This window comes from Calonectris borealis, chromosome 5, assembly GCF_964195595.1.
Source record: "Calonectris borealis chromosome 5, bCalBor7.hap1.2, whole genome shotgun sequence".
NCBI classification, from domain to species: Eukaryota; Metazoa; Chordata; class Aves; order Procellariiformes; family Procellariidae; genus Calonectris; species Calonectris borealis.
In genome coordinates, this window is record NC_134316.1 from 26,921,513 (window position 1) to 26,933,797 (window position 12,285).

The 12,285-nt window shown below is 52.3% G+C and overlaps 1 long non-coding RNA gene across 1 annotated transcript; it reads left to right on the forward strand.

Annotated features, from left to right (window-relative positions):
• Positions 1–243: 243 nt before the first annotated feature.
• Positions 244–5,833, forward strand: LOC142082876 (uncharacterized). The gene is made up of 3 exons (XR_012673875.1): positions 244–573; positions 764–830; positions 4,553–5,833. It is a non-coding gene; the product is annotated as an uncharacterized LOC142082876 (long non-coding RNA).
• The last annotated feature ends 6,452 nt before the right edge of the window (positions 5,834–12,285 follow it).

Consider the following 12,285-nt stretch of genomic DNA (forward strand, 5'->3'; position numbering starts at 1 on the left):
CGGGGGTCAATGTGCCTGCTCCTGCCTTTGGCTCAAGCCACGGCTCTGCTGCAGGGGTGAAAACTGGGCCCTGATCATTTTTAGCATATCATGGTGGGGAAAGGAACTATAAATAAGCCAGAGCCATCCTTCAATAGCTCGTGCAGCGTGGGGAAGAGAAACACAGAGGTTTCTGGCATAATCCCGTTCCCGAAAGGGGACTCTTGGAGAGCCTAAGTGCATGATTCCCTGGTCGGAGAGGTAGGAGCCGGCACAGGCACAGAATACTGCGTCCCTGCCTGGCCTACTGACAAGTGTAGATGCTTTTCAGCAGCGAGATTAGATGTCAAGAGGAAATTGCCATTTACAACGGCAGCGTAGCTGAGAGCTCCGGTCTCACGCGGCACCTCTGCTCTGGGCACCAGCTGCGGTACGGCTTTGGCTGCCCACACCCTCCCCCCATTCCAGCCCCAGGCCCACGGCACCTCAGAGAGGCTAAGGGCATGGCGGGGGGGAGATTTCACAGTTGCCCACGCCAGGCGGGGCTGGGCTGTCCGGGCTTGTTTCCAGCTTGATAGAGCAGATCTTTACAAGGTATGCCCTTGAGGTGGGAGGGTGACCAAAGCCGGTGCCAGGCAGGGACCTTTGCATCATTTCATGGCTTAAATAGCTTAACGCTCCCCCATCTCAATAACCTCTTCTGGCACACTGGGAGACCTGAGAGTCTCTGACCTATTTCTATGAATTCGGCATTCTCCCATCTTCACCACTTCTGCTCCCACAGCCTGGAGGCGGGAAGGAGGGAAGGAGGGCCTTGGCGGAGGAAGTGTGAAGAAAATGCATCTGCAAAGGTAAGAGAGAAAAAAGCAAGCAGCAGATGTGACTCGAGCTATCTGCAAATCCCCAGAGGGACCGGAGGACTGCTGAAAGCATCTCCTCTGAAGCAGCTCGCTCCCGGGAATGCCTCGTCTCACTGCAACAGGCTTGACGCCAGCTCTCCCAAACCAGTGGCTGCGGGAAGGCAGTGGGAGCGTGACGTGTGCCCTGAGGACCTCTCAGCCCTGACAGCTGCCAGGGACTTTTTCCTTAAGTCAAAGCAGGCTTCAGAGTTAACATCCTTCCCTTCTGGGGGGCTGAGACATCCCCCAGGGCCTGGCTGCTCCAAGCTAAGCCATACGTAACAGGAGGAGATTGTGATAAAGCTTCACTCCAGGGCACAGGTCTTCTCTCTGCAGCTATTCCTGCTTTAACAGAAAATAGCCGAAGAAATAAAGCTGGGTCCTGCCCGTGGCCCGGGCCAAGGCTCCTTGCAGCAGCCAAGGGCCACGGCTGGGTGCGCAGTGGCTGCCGTGGCAGCTGTGTAACCCAGAGCAGAGGGATGGAGAGGCAGAGCATCTCTGCTCACTGCCCACCTGGCTCCCAGCGCCGCTGTCTGCAAAACCTTTTGGAAGAAAATGCTGTTTGTTCTGACATTTAGAATAGATTAAAAATCGTTACAGGCTCTTCTGGAACATTTTAGAAGGTGAAGCTATTGATTTAAAAACTCAACATCAGTTTTGTAAGAGAGGTGAAATCTCCCCAGTTTCCTCCCGTGAACACCAGCACCTGGTCCTGGCTGACGGCAGGAGGACACGTATCACTGGGCCCTCCACCCCTGGTTCATCTCAGCTCTACCCCCCAAAAGCCTCCCAGTACGCAGGAGATTTTCAATCATCTCTTCCATTTTTTTTTGAATGAAGTCATGAGGACTGACAGCACTGTCCGCGTGCCACGTGTTCGTGCCATCAGGGAACCAGTGGACACGTCCTCAGTGTTGCACGGGTCTCCTCCTCACTGCTCCCTGGCTTTTTACTACTACTACTTTTACACTGAGGACCCTGTGTTCAAGGACCAACTTCAAACCCACCATCATTTATATCTCCTCCTGACTTCGCCACCCTGACGTCAGATGCCATTTCCCCCCAGCACAGCGTAGCATCCCGCACTGGCTCATCGTGCTGATGGCAATTAATAACTTTACTGGTTTCAGTCTAAGCACCGGCAAAGATCCTCCTCTTCATGCCTCCTCTTCATACCTGCACACTCACCTGCTCCAGCTCTGGTTGGAGAGTTGGAAAGTTGCCCAAATTTTCCCCATTTGAGCTTTGCCCCATTGGCTGCTGGGACTGCCAGGACCTCCGCTTTCCCCGCCAGCCGGCCTCTTTGGGTGACGAGGGGCATCCAGCCTACCACAAACCTCCCTGGTCAGTACACTGACCTACTGGGTACCTCCGACCACTGCTGAGGACAGAGATGCTCAAGCGCACATGTCCCTGCCTGTCTGCAAGAGCTGGCTGTGCTGTGACACAGCCTATTTCACATGGCCCGTGGCAGCAAGACAGCCAGAAAGCAGGGGGACTTGTGGGGACCTCGGTCCTGGGGGATTTAGGCAATACCTCTAGTGAAGACCTTTTGTTGCGCTGAAATGAGGCACCAAAGACATCATAGCAGTGTTACTCCTGACACAGGGTGACAGCCAAGCTGTTGCCAGCTTAAACAGACCCATGTGCCGTGATGGCTTCAGCTTGACTCTGATTTTCTTTACCAGTCTGTGTGTTTTGCACTGTTGATGAAGGAGCAGAGGTGGTGGGGTGGCAGGCACTGCCGACGCAGGCAGCGAGGGCTCGGGACCCCCTTGCCTTCCAGGTGCTGAGCAGGAGGATGAGCATCTCACACCCACCCTGAGCCCCCATGCTGTGCTCACCGCCAGATGCCAGCCAGCTGTGCTTGGACACTGCATGGGGCTCTTTGGGGGCACGATGCCTCCCTTGCTGAGCTCCTCAGAGCATCCCCATGCCTGCCAGGAGCAGGCAGGTCCCCCCTGCGGCAAGAGGCAGGACGTTAATGCAGCAAACCGCAGCGGTGCTCAGCCCCTTAAACTTTTTCCCCTGTCAGCAGAAGTGAAATAAAATTGCCTCTGCTGCTGGCTCTGGAGCGAGCTCCTATCTCTTGGCCCCTAATCAGGACAGATATGAAATTTCTTATCTGTTAAGTGAAACGGTGGTGCATTCCAATCCATCCAATTATTTTTTCCAATAAGTGTGAGTGAAGGGGCTGGCGGGGCCAGCCATGGGAACTCACACAGTCAGCAGTGTGCTGGCGGCAGGGTGGCCCTGCCCCGGCGGGCACCTCAACCCAGTGCCCCGCACAGGACCAGCCAAAAAAACACCGAAGCATGTGCTCTCCTGGTCAGCACGACCCAGAAAGGGGTCTGGGGTGGGGAGCTAAGGAGGTCAGGCTGGCAGGCAGGACCTTTGCAGCTTGCTGCCCACCAAGGACATGTCCAGAAATCCCCCTCAAGTGGCCACAGAGCTGTCCTCCACTTCAGCCTGGACTGGGGGCACCCCAAGCTGCAGGTGCTCTGCTCTGTACTTGCTAAGCTGAGATAACAGATTCGCCATCAAACATTAGCTTGTCTTCAAAGCTGATGGCAATGAAGCAACTTTCCCGTCCCAGGTCAGAATTGAGCCTTGTCCAATAGCATCCAATGCCTGGATCACCCAGCTCCAGCCTTTCTCCATTCCCACATCTTCTCCTCCTTGCCGCTTGGAAGTCAGCAATGGTGTGGTTAAGTGTGAGGGAGGATCAGAAAAGCTGGCCTGGCTGTGTGCGGCATTGGTGTGTGGACATCTGGAAGCTCCAGACGTGGATGGGGGCATGGAGGCAAGGGAGGTGCCAGAGGAGGAGAAAGAAAGATGGGACCAGAAGGTGGGAGAAAGGACACAAGAGTCCTACAGAAAGGGGAAAAGGGAGATAAGCCGGAGAAAGAGCTCTTGAAGGAGAAGTGATAGGGGAAGGTAGCAAAGGAGAGATAAAAATGAGACAAATGGAGTCATCCCAGAAGAGTCCTTCCTGCATCTTCTTGCTCACAGTCACGCTGGAGAGAAGCCCTGGCATCGATTTACCAGGTGCTGCAATGGCTGCAGCCCCTCGCCGTTACCCCCGTAGCCATCCCTGCACCCCAAGGCGCTGGGGTAAGGAGGGGTAAGGTGCCCTTCCCTTGGCACTCCTCTGCAGGCTGAGCAAGCTCCCAGGAGGGGTGCCTGCAGCTTGGGCTCCTGCAGCGGTGGGGCTAAAGACAGAGTCGGGGACAGTGCCATCAGCCACCGGGGACTTGGCTGCTCCTTAGATGCTCAGAGCGGCCCTGATCAAGTTTTGCTTCCCCTCCCCTTGCACCTCGCTGTTCACTCGCTGCCGTACTTCCCCGGCACCCCCCTGTTCCCGCAAGTCCGCTGCATCTCTCCCCCCACTCCCCCAGCCAGGGCTCTCCTGTCCCAGTGGCCCTGCCGAAGCCACTCCTGTGCCCCGGTCCCCAGCTCCTATAGCCCTTATGGGGTCACCTCCCGGGGCCGGTGTGCCATGCAGTGCCCTGCGCATCCTGGGCAGCAGGCGAAGGGTGCCAGTCCTCCCCGCAGTCTCCTGGATCCTTCCCAGCACCTCCCAGCACCCAAAGGGTTCACCGAAGCCCCTCTTGGGACGGGGAGCAGGCACCAGCGACGGCTTTGGCTGGTAAACTCTGTGTTTCCAAACACAGGTGATGGCAAAGGCTTCTGCAGGCTGGAAACCAGGGACATGCCCTGTGACAGCAGCTCCTACAGCCAGCACCTTCACAGATCGCCACACCAGCGGCAGAAAAAGGATGTTCAGATGGAGCCAGGGAAACGGCCCCTGCCAGCTCTGCTGCCCTCCCCGAGCCGTTGGGCCCTGTGCTGCCTTCACAGGGTCCGTGTGGTTGGCCTGAGAACAGCCGAAACACTGGGCACGTAGAAGCCAAGCCTCAGCCTCACGAGATGACAGCTATATTTTTTTTTTCCCCAACCTTTTAATAATGCCAATAAAAAGTGCAAAATAATTCAATGCACTTCAGCAGCTAACATGCATTCCGTCACCAGTTAACTGGGAAACCATTTTCAGGGAGGGATTTGCAAACTTCTGCATTAGCAAGGGAAGAAAGAGAAGCCTGTTCATTTAGGGCAGAAAAAGTTGATCTGTATCTAATTGATAGAAATAGCGATCAACAGGTTTTTTCCCTAATCTTCTGAATTCCTGACTTTGAGTGATATATGGAGCCTTTCCTTTCTGACTGAGGTTGTGTGAAAGGTTTTGGGGGAAAACCCAGCATCTTTGCTCTCTGACATAAGTCAGGAGGGTAGGAACTCTGCCCCGGACCAGCGGCTCCGGCGGGATGCTCGGCACTTACCCTGAGCCAGCCCCAGCAGGAAAACCTCAGTGAAATACCTGTCGGACTCAGGCGCGCCAGCACCAGCAGACCACCCTGGAGAGGTAACCTTGTTCCTGGGAAAAGCAACACTGGGCGATGCAGACTTTCGCTGAGGTGGTTCCCACCATTTTCTAAAAATGTTAGCTGCAAAATGGATTTGCTTGTGAATCCTCGGACTGAGCAGCAGGGAAACTAATACAGTAAAAATGTAGCTACGTAGAGCAGTTCTCCACTGACCTCTCCACTTTTCTCTGATGGTAGGCTTTGAGTCTGAATGGGATTAATTGGGTTATCTTCCCCATTAAAGAGGCAGGCTTCTGCTCACCCCCAGCCCACCTACGGCTGAGCCGAGGCTACGCCGTGCCCTGCCTGACGCTGCCAACACTGCCTGGATGGAAACAATGGGCTGGAGAAAACCTAATTTTGAGGAATAGGCAGCTCCTGATTTTCTGTGATCAAATTCCAGCCTGGGGGGCTCATTTGGACCCAGGGTCGTGAAGCATCCCTTGTCCTTTAATACCTCTGGGCACTTCACCAAAGCACTTCACAGGGAGGAAGGATTTTCTGGGAGGAAGGAATGAGGTGCTAAAACCTGTCTTTAATATCCGAGTCACAAGAGGGACTCAAGCGTTTTTTTTCCTTCTTTTTTTTTTTCATTACTTTGTGACACATTATTAGAGCAAAAATACCTGTGAACAAAAGGGAGCGATTCAATACCTTGAAACCCTAGGCCAGTCCTTTGGTGGAAGAGCACTTTAAATGCTCAGGGAAATATCCCATGTACTGGTTTCATTTCAGACGGAAACCCCATATACATTATCAAAAGCAACCGAACAGGTATGAACTGGCTTGGCCCACAGAAAACAGGCACAAAGTGAGGGAGACAGCCTATTCCTCCGAGAGACCAGCCCCTAAAAAGAGCTGAAACACACACGTGTTGCCAAAACTGCTCTTTTTCGCACACAGCGCTTGCTGGTAAAGGTCCTCCTGACATGACATTTCAAACAATTGCATTTTAGACCAGCCTGGCTCAAGAGCACACAAGGGAGGCGTCAGTCTGGGCTTCGCTCTAAATAATGCATGTGGGTTGCTTCGCAAAAGAACTGCGGGTGACCTCCCGTCTGTCAGCCTGGCAGTGCCGCATGTGTGACGGCCCCTCAGCTGCTGCTGGCGGGGGCATCCTCATCTGAAGGAATCGGGGCCATGGTGTAGGAGCGTTTGCGTCGTCAGGGAAAATGGTGTGCCGAGAACTGTGGTGTAAAATCTTGAAAAAGGTTTAAGGAGAAAGAATTTGCTTTAATAAAAAAAAAATAAAGGATGTGACCTCTGGCTGGGAGCCACTCCCAGGTAACACCCAGAGTAGGAAGCCCATGGGCATAATGCTCCATGCCAAGTCCTCTCCTGCTGTGCTTAGAGGTTGTTCAAGCCTAATACACGTTCTTCCAAAAATAGGGTCCAGACATGGTGGGCAGCCACACCACACTGATTATCTTTACCCCTCACCAACCAAAAAAGTCTTTACAAGGCGGCCAGGGCTGCCTCCCACCTGCGGCAGCGCACAGCAGCCACCTCAGAAGCTGCTCGTCCTCCAGCAGCGATGCTGCGGGGCTGGGACCCATGTCCTGTCCCGGGCGCGGGTTGGCGATTCCCCCCAGGCCCTGGAGACACCATTTTCGTGAGCGGGATCTGCACTCCTCCTGCTGTTTACAGGCAAAGAGGGGTTTGTGGAAATGCTAACTGCTGGCTTGTCACTTTGACAGCAATGTTTTCTTGATGGCCTGTCAAGTGCTGATAACAGCAACGTCCTCACGCTTAGGAGCACATGTCCCAGCATAATAAATCCCACACTCTTGTCTAAGGTTGAGTGGCGGAGAGAGATAAAATTGGGTCGTTGCTGCTGCAGATTTGTAGGCGAAATTGGGGGTGCGTTCAGCAGAAAGCTGGTGCCTTGTGAAGGCTCTAATCCCACGGCTTTGATGGGCCTCACAAACGTGTCGTGGCTTTGGTGAGTTGCTGGGCTGGGGCAGTGAGGTGTGCAAATCTCTGACGGCAAAAAGCAGAGAGGAAACAACAATGTCCTCTAACGGGAGTGCAGAGGAGGGACTGTCTCTTCAGGTACCGTGATGGCTGGTGGAGAAGCACTGGGTTTGGTGCAAACTGTGCATTGGAAAGCAGATCCAGGTAATGCATCTGCACGCCCCAAGGAAGTGGTCTCAGGAAAGGATGGCTCCTGCACTGGGGATAGAGGCAGAATCAGGAAAGCAGGTGAAGAAATCAGACCCCTGCCTCCTGCACTGCAGAGCCAGGGAGGAATCAGTGCCGCGAAGAGCAATCTGGTCATATACATTTTCAGAGCATCAGAGGCTTCCCAAGAATTCAGGGTAATTCTGCTTTTGGAAAGGCAATGGCTTTGATCAGAAACGACTTTCAGAGTATGTTGTGTCCTAACTGATGAACCCCTTTGCCTACTAAGGCTGTTTCACCAGTGTACAAGGGAAATCAGTGAGTGAGAAGATGCCTGTGGACAGAGAACTAGACAATTTCATTTTCTGAAAATGACTGAGGGTGCATTTTCAGGGCCGAGACACAAATAGTCCAGCCAGCCCTGGAGCTCCCCCACCAGTCCTAATCAAGTCATCTGTTGCTGCCGCAGAATCCAGATGTAAAAATCCTTGTGCCCCACTTTAACCTGGCCCCAGCTTTAGACACCCCTCTTTCTACTACAGTCATCCACCCCAGACTGGCAAGGGTTAAATAAATTGATTTATATGACAGACATGTCCTTTTCTACTTGCCAAGACATGTTTCAGAGGAAATCCAGAGACTACACAGTCTCTGATGGTCTATAGGACTTTGAATCTGATGGCCTCTGATCTACAATAAGGGCTCTGAATCAGAGAGCTCTTCCCGCTGTGTATGTAGACTATTTCTGCTCCTTATAATTGTTTCCTGTGCCCCATGATGTCCATCACTGAGTTCACATCCAAATTTGTTTTGATAGTCAGAAGACAACCAGGAATAAATACAGCATCCCAGGAAGAGAAGTGGGGCTGAATAACTAGAGCTTTGAGTGTGCAACCTTGAAGGAGAAGAATGGGTTGGGTTGTAGCGTCATACAGTGAATGAGCAGTGCCCACTCTGCATGCTTGTACCAAAAAAAAAAAAAAGAGCTGGTGTAAGAGCTGTAGAGATTTTGGAGAGACTGTAAATCCAGGAGAATAACCTCTTTTTTTATATATTGGCACTCTCTACTTCTCTGCAAGTGGCCAGGATTTCAGCAGCACAGAGCTGTGCTAAGCCTAGGAACGAGAGCCCAGGGAGCCAGCAGCATGGGTCTGTGCTGCGGTGGTGTTGTCCTTGATGTATAAAGCTTTGAGCAAGAGGCTGGACAAGAGTAAATGTGTTAATAAACCACTAGTGCCTGCCAGATATAAAATAAGGGTCCTGAAAGCCTGGGTGCACCCAGACCCCTTGTGAAGACATGTAGCTTTCAGATTCACAAGCACAGGTATCAATTTATCAACTTTAACCATATGAATGAAGCCACTGAGCCTCCAAACTCCAGTGTTTGCGCTCATTCCAGAAATGCATGTTGTTTTGGAATACAGTCTTTTTTCACAGGGATTCCTGAAATACAAAAAGAAGTCTTGGAAGTTCCGTCCCTGGAAACATTCAAGGTCAGGTTGGACGGGGCTCTGAGCAACCTGATCTAATTGAAGATGTCCCTGCCCACAGCAGGGGGGTTGGACTAGACGGCCTTTAAAGGTCCCTTCCAACCCAAACTATTCTATGATTCTATGATAAATTTTCCACTATTTCATTCCTCCCTACAAAGACCAGGACAAGGCTGACCGAAACTATACTGCGTGGTAGAGCCAACACCGACCTGCTTTTTTGAGTTGTCCCTCTTGAGAAGACACTGAGTTGCTCACTCCATTACTGGAGATGGCCGGAGATGTTGGTTCTAGGTGTCCATCCTTGATAGGGTCTCCACATCCCTGGGCCACTGCCATGAAGATGACCCGCCGTATGCATGTCACACCGCATCCTTGCAGAGAGCTGGTGTGCTTTCCAGAGAGGAAAGAAAACAGAGGACTGGCTTTCCAAAAGCAGAATTACCCTGAATCCTTGGGAAGCCTCTGATGCTTTTGGAAAGGCAACGGCTTTGATCTGGGCTTTGTGGGTCTCACATGCGGTGGCCAGATGCCCAGTGGCGTTGCAGGAGGAGTGGTGGGGAGCCATTGAAACACGGAGTGTGTGGTGGTCTCCTGGACCAGCTCAAGAAGTTTCTTTTCCATTCACTGAAGGCAGTTGCTAGGGTGTGCATCTGACTTGGCCAAAACAGCCCATGGGTGACGGCAGACCTCAGTTTGTAGCACCCAACTTGGAAACTGTTATGAAGATGAATGGTACGTGTCACATCAAATCAGCACCTTAGCAGCTAGCAACAGCTTAGCAGAAAGATTTGTTCAAACAATGAAGCAAGCCCTGTGTTCTTCAGAAGGAAGAGCATCTGTTTGTGAATGCTTGACTAATTTCTCATTATCTTATCGAAACAGCTTATACCACTGGAAAAGCATCTCCTGCACGGCTAATGTTCAGCCAACAGTTGGCTACCTGTTTTGATTTACTGAGATCATCAAGAATGACACATGCGATGTAGGAACAAGCACAGGTATTTCAAGAGGAGAGACAAGTAAAAACCTCTCCTTTAAAGCAAGGACAAACAGAATGAGCAGGAGGAGAGCTGGTGGCTCTGTGGGGCCTGACCTGTAGCCATGGCCAAGGTGAGATGCTGAGCTGGATTTGCCCAGGGGCTGCTTGGATCAACTTCCAATAAACGTACCTGCTCCCTGGGGCTTGGGTGAAGGTGAAGGTGGGAGTTTCTGTGCAGGGCTATGTGAGCTATGCCTGTCTCTCATGGCCTTTGCCATGCCACGGTCCTATCCATCGCTGTGTTCTTCTGAGGGGGTTTGCAGCTATGCTCCATTGTTCTCCCCGTTAAAGGGCTCTTCCCCCTGGACTTCCCCCACTGTGTGCTGCGGCCAAGGTCCAGCCTCTGCATACGCTGCCTGCGAGTCGGTTCCCTGCAGGCTGGAGGTAGAGGAGTGTCAAACTTTGGGCTGAATTTTACATCTCAGACTCCAGATCTGCAGTGAAAAGGTTTGTTACTGCTCCCACCGGGAGAGTCAAGCTCAGCTACGGTTGGTCCCCAGGGCCGGTCCCCTTCCATGATATTTTCCTTCAAAGCATAAAGGCGAGGCCACTCTGTTTGTGTCCCTCTCACTCGTTACAGAGCCCAGTGATTTGTTTCAGCTTCTCCGTCTGTGTCACAGAGATAAAGCGATTTGCCTATCACTGCAGACCACTTGGCGATGCCTGGGTGGAAAGCACTCCGAGAGCCAGCCCTCACCTTGCTCCAGATGTATCATCACGGCTCCCCGAAGGAGCTTAGCTGGGGGAGCTGGCCCTTTCTGCCATCCTTCATCACTTTTGCATCTGCTGGCACGATGCGGATGGTCCCTGGGCACGCTGGAGCTCCGCTGCTCTGGCTGCAGGAGAGCAGGAAAAATGAAATATGCCTGTGGTGTGAGGGGAGGAGGGAAGGGGCAGGGGGGGAACCAGCGCCTGCTATTTCAACATCTCGGGTCTTTCATCATGGTTACAGTTGTAAATGACAGTAAACAATTTACCAAGAGACAGAAGTAAGGAGGAAGCAGAGAGGAGAGGCTGGAAGAAGAAAGCGAGAAGAGGTAGAGAGCAAGAAGTAAGAGAAATATGAGCACAGTTAGGGAAATAAAACAACAAACACAAGGAAGAACAGTGCCAGACTTTGGAAACAACAGAGGGAAAAGGGAAGGATGGAGAGAAACAGGATCTGGGAGGGCAACGGGGGATACAGGAGAACAGTTCTCCAGTAATTACCTGGAAGAGGGGGAAGCTGGCTGCTTCCCTGGCGCTCAGGAGTACTGAAGGATTATTGATCGAGGGAACCTAACGTATTTCATCCAGCAATATTTCACGGCTGGGGAAGGTAGCTGATGTTTGGGAGGAGAGGGAGCGGGGGCTGTTGGCAGCCTGCCTTCTGGCTTCAGGTGGCAGCGGTGCTCGTAGGGTTAAATCTGGGTTGCAGAATGCAGAGAGAGAGGACAGAGGTTTAGGATTCATCCAGCCTGATGGGGCAGCTTTTAGAAATAAAAATAAAGGAATTAACAGATGCAGAGAAACACAAGGGACTGAGAAAAATTTTTTGTTTAACATGTGGCCGAGCAGGGCTTCTCATGGAAGTCGAGCAACCACCTAAAGCTGCAGCCTGTGAAAAATGCACTGATACTTACTTGATGAAGGCATATTTTTTAGTTATATAAGCCTCATGAAAACACATATAAAATCACAGCATCCACAAATACAGGCAGAGAATCCAAGACGCCATCACTGAAATTAAAGTGACCTAAAAGACAGACCCAAGGCACTTCGGTTCACATTTGGGGGTCAGAAAACACTATGATATCTGGGATTCAGCTCCCTGACTGAGGTGATTCGTTAGCTTTTTGGCCAAGTGTCTCTAATCCTGTGACTTGATCCCAGCCCTTGACCTGCAGAAGCACCCCGCGCTCCTGCTGCGGCATGGCGTGGTCCTTGCAGAGTTCACCTGCCCATCTTCTTCCATTTCATTTCTCTCTCTTCCAGCCCCCGAGCCATTTTCTCCTTTCGGCAACCCGCAGGTTTTTTATCCCAGCCGCTAACGTCAGCGCTGCGAGCACCGGCTCTCCCTGCCAGCTGCCTGCTCGCTGCCAGAGGGGCTGCGTCTCCAGGCAGGTAACTGCAAACCCTCGGGCAGCTTCTCAGGGTGTTCCCTCCATGGCTCAGTGAGCGTGGGTTTTGAAGCCCAAAGCGCCATCAGATGCCAGCGGTAAGTCACAAGCAGCCCGTGGGGCTTTGCACAAGTGTGCAATGAAGCGCAGGTGGTAGCGGGGACGGTGGATCTTGCCGGGTGAAGTGCAGAACCGGGGCTGATTTTCTTCAGGAATAGGGTGGCCCCTGGG